We start from the raw sequence: 4,968 nt of genomic DNA, 5'->3' as shown, positions 1-4,968 counted from the left end.
TCTCAAGCTTACACACTCTATTCGGATGCTTCGGATCCACAAACCCCTCTGGCTGAGCCATGTAAACATCCTCAGCCAACTTCCCGTTAAGGAAAGCGGTCTTGACATCCATTTGCCAAATCTCATAATCATGAAATGCGACAATCGCTAGCATCACTCTAATAGATTTTATCTTCGCAACTGGTGAGAAGGTCTCATCATAGTCAACTCCGGGAGTTTGAGTAAAGCCCTTCACAACCAATCACGCTTTATATGTGTGTACGTTTTGTAAGGGTATAAATGTTGTAATATGTCGAAGTGTTAGTTAGGTTGTTACGAAGGATCTTAAGTATTCGTAAGTAGTGTCTTCGGATGTAATGTTATTTTTTACTAAGGCATTATAATGAATTGTCTTAATGTCTAGTCCTTAGTATTTTGTTATGCTTTTGTTCTCCTATAAATAAGGGGTCTGTACTAAGTGAATTGAGAACTTTTAACACAGTCTTTACAGAGAATTCCTTTGTACTCTGTAAAATTGAAAGCATAATATGAGCTGAACAAAGATTATATTTACTCTCGTGTTCATCTTTTTCATCTTTCTTAATTCTTACGTGAATTGATCATTAAACTCGATTACAAATCTCTTCAATTGGTATCAGAGCAGGAATCCTTTCTGTGATCTGATTTTCATACGATCAAAAAGGTTTTTGAATCTACTGTTTGATTTGAAAAGCTTCCGTCCTTTTTGAAATTGAAAAATTCTTCTTGATCTCAATCTAGGATTTGATTCTGCGAAAATATTTGTTAATCGAGTGTTCATTGTGTGATTCTGATTTGAATAATACAATTTGATTTCAAATTTCTCAAAAGTTTAGTATCATCTTGAAGTTTTTGTCCGTACAACAATGGCGTCATTCAATCTGAATTCGATGACATCATTTTCTCATTTGCTTGGATCATCCACAAAAATTCCAATTCTTATTCCAGAATATTATGATCAGTGGGCAGATAGGATGGAAGATTACTTGAACGGATTAGATGAAGAGTTATGGAAATGCATCTCAGGAGAAATCAATCAACCTGCACAAGTTCAGCCAATCGGTATGTATTCAAGCAGTTCGGAAGTTGATAATCAAACCAATCGTTTAAAACAACTGGAGAAGAAATGCATGAGGGAATTAAGAGGTGCTCTGCCTCCTGTTGTGTATAATTATGTCAGAACATGTACAACAGCTAAAGAAATCTGGAACAATCTCAAAGACAAATTTCAAGGAAGTGAAAAGACGATTATCACATCTGTGAAACAATGTCTGGTGGAACTCAAAGATTTCAGACAAAAAGAAAATGAGTCTATTGAAGCATACTATGATAGGTTCAACGAGTTAATCTATCGTTGTAATCGTTATAGTATAATAAGATCACCAATGGAGTACAATTTGATATTTGTAATGGGACTTCGAAAGGAGTGGAGAAGTGTGAGTATGATGGTGAAAAATCAACAGAGTTTTGATACTTCAACTTTGAATGACTTGTACAATCAACTAAAATCTCATGAAAATGAAGTTAATGAAATAGCTGAGGAAACAATAGCAAGTCTTGGTGGACCAATGGCACTAGTTTCAAAGGTTTCAGAAAGAGAGAATGAAAAATCGAAGTCTGATGAAGAAAAAGGTTTTCTGATGAATTCTGATGATGAGGCTGTTGCATTTTACTCAAACAATAGAGTAAAGAAATTTTTTAAGAAACCTTTTAATCCAAAGAAGTCATTAGATTCGAAGGGTAGTTTTGAGAACAAAAAAACTGGATGAAAAGAAGAAAGAAATGAAGACAGATTCGAAGAATGAGATGGAGCAAATGAAAATGATATTGAAAGGTGATACAGGGATTAATTGCCATTATTGCTATGGAGCAAATCATTTGGCAGTAGATTGCTTGTTGAGGAAGAAGGAAGAAAAGAAAAGTAAAACAAAGGATGAAGCTTACTACACTGAGAAACTGGAGGAAGTAAAGAAGAAAGCGAAGAATTTGTCATTGGTGGCTCATGGAGAAACTGAATCGGATGGCACATATCAAATATGGTCTTCGGGTTCAGATGATGAGGAGATGAAAAATCCAACACATGGAGCGATGTATGCAAAGATGGTAGAGGATTCAGATGATGAACAGACTGACGAAGTGTGTGGGCAATGCTTCGTTTCGAAGACTACTGACATGTCGCCCATGACTACCAAGGTACGTAACATTCTTGAATCTTTTAACATTCCAGTTTCTGCATATAATTCTGAGTTAGTATCTTTTGATGAAACTGTTACTTACTTTGATTCAATCATTGTGTCTGCTAGCAATGAAGCGAAAAAGTTAAGTGATCAACTACTAGAGACAAGAAAAATGTTGGATTCAAAAGTCACTAGGATAGATTACTTAGAATTACAAGTTTCAAATATCATGGAGGATAGAGAAAAATTAGCAAAAGAAATAAACTTGTTGTTAGCACAAAGAAATATTTTCTGTAATTTAGCAAAAAGATTGTATGGAAAATTAACTGAGTTACATCATTCGTGTGAAATAAGTAAGGGACAACATAGAAAATTACTATCATTTTTAGCTTATGATAGAGCTAAGGTTGATAGTATTTCATATGATTGTGAAAAAGAAATTTCTGATTTTAACAAAGTTCCAGATGATAGGTTTAGATATGGAATTGCAAAAGTCGAAGATTATCTTGATGCTAATGATTTAGTAAAAATTGTAAATGAAACCTTAACTAAATCAGAACAACTTCGAATTTTGAAAAAGACTGAGAATTCTACATCTAATTGTGAAACTAATATTGCTGATATAGAAGACAATACTGATAATATTAGTGAAATTAGTGATTTAGAAGATGTAGATTGTTCTTAATTGTCTGTCATAAATGTAGCAAATTCATTTAAAGGGAAAGAAAAATGTGAAGATTTATTAATAAAAATTGAAAGTGATAAACCCTCAACTTCGAAAGTTTGTGATATGGAGTTTGTGGAAATACATGAGAGTCAAACCGATGATAGTGACATTGAGGAAGAAAATACAAATTCGAAGACAATTCAAAGGTCGAAAGAAATTGAAATTCCTCGAGTGGTTGTTGATCAAGTCTATTTGGATACACAAGAATTTGAGAAAATTCTTAGTGAAAAAGGTGCTCATTATCTTGAATCGAATATTGTTGTTTATCCAATCTTCAAATGCACTGATGATATTGTGTTCCCAAATCAAGTCTTCGTAACCACATGTAATGTTGAAAATATAAAGCATGAATTCAAAAAGTTGGTTGAGGAAGACAATATGCAAACTTCAAATGAAGGATTCTTTTCAAATCAAAGTACAGTTGAAAATAATCTTACAAAGAATTCATATAAATTTCAACATCAAAAATCAAAAAGAGTATGGATTGAAAAGTCAAAAGTTGAAAAGAAGGAAGTTGTTCCAACTGAAAATGTGTTTACAAAATGATATCAACAAAATTTTCAGATAGAAGAAAAGCTTTTAAAGAAAAATCAAAGTCTCAAATTTTTGAAAAGAAAAATGCTTCATTTTCAAATAAGGAATCAAAAGTTTCAAATGGAACAAAAACAACAATACCAAGAAAATTTTTTTAGAAAAAGGTTGCAACACAGACTTCAAAGTTACAAAACAAGACATCTTATCATGAATCATATCTTTCGAAACCAAAAGTTGATTATGTTCCAAATTCAGCAAAATGTTATAATCCTGTGAAGAAACAAGCTGACAAAGTATCATATGCAAAAGGAATTACAACAAAAAGAAATATTGATCATTGGTTGGAAGGAAAACGAAAGATATACCAATCAAGTAAGTTTTCGAAAGAACAAATACATGAGGCATATGATAAATATGTTAATCCTTCAACGAATGGAAGTTTATCATCCAAAGAGTCAAATATCTCAGTTAAAGTTTGGCAGCCGGTCACAAAAGCAAAAAGTGAAAAATCACAAACTCAAGATGCGAAGGGTGTACTTAGTGAAAATTTGAAAATAATAAAAACTCATATATCTGACCCTTCGAATGAAAATGTTAAATTTATTGACAGTTTCAAAACCAAAGTTTGTGATTGGGTAAATGGTTGTACTTTACAATTGAAACACAAACCTAATATGAATGGACCCAACAAAGCTTGGGTATCTAAATTTTTCCAATGATCGCAGGTACTTTGTGACGAGCAATATGATAACAAGTGGTATATTGATAGCGGTTGCTCACGTCACATGACTGGGAAGAAGGAAAACTTGCGAGATTTTCGAAGCCTAGAAAATGGAGGAGTGGTTAAATTTGGTAATAATCACAAATGCAAAGTCAAGGGTTATGGAAAGATAACGAATGGAAATTTCACTATCAACAGGGTTGCATTTGTTGAAGGTTTACAATACAATTTGATAAGTGTTTCACAACTTGTTGTGGGCACTGGAAATCAAGTTCTTTTTAATGAAGAAGGAAGTGTCATTTCGAATGTTAAGACAGATGAAGTTTTACTTAAGTCAAAAAGAAAAGGTGATATGTTTACATTGGATATTGTTCCTATTGTAGGCAAACCTGCTGTGTGTTTACTTTCGAAGGCTGCTGCCGATGTTAGCTGGTTATGGCACAGGAGATTATCACATCTGAATTTTCGAAACATCAACAAACTTGTCATACAAGATCTGGTAAGAGGTTTACACATTCTTAAATATGATAATGACAGTTTGTGTGCAACTTGTGAAGTAGGAAAACAACACAAACAAGGTCACTATCACAATAGATTCGAAGATTGTTGAACCTCTTGAACTCTTGCATATTGATTTATGTGGTCCTTCAACAGTTGCTACTCTTAACAAGAAAAGGTACATTTTGGTAATAGTAGATGATTTTTCAAGATTCACGTGGGTTTATTTTCTCAGGTTAAAATCCGAAGTTCCACAAATGATGATTGATTTTATCAAGAAGATGGAAGTTTCA

The sequence above is a fragment of the Lactuca sativa genome, chromosome 3, assembly GCF_002870075.4.
Source record: "Lactuca sativa cultivar Salinas chromosome 3, Lsat_Salinas_v11, whole genome shotgun sequence".
Taxonomy (NCBI): domain Eukaryota; kingdom Viridiplantae; phylum Streptophyta; class Magnoliopsida; order Asterales; family Asteraceae; genus Lactuca; species Lactuca sativa.
The sequence above is the reverse complement of the archived record's forward strand: the minus strand, read 5'-3'. Positions refer to the sequence as shown.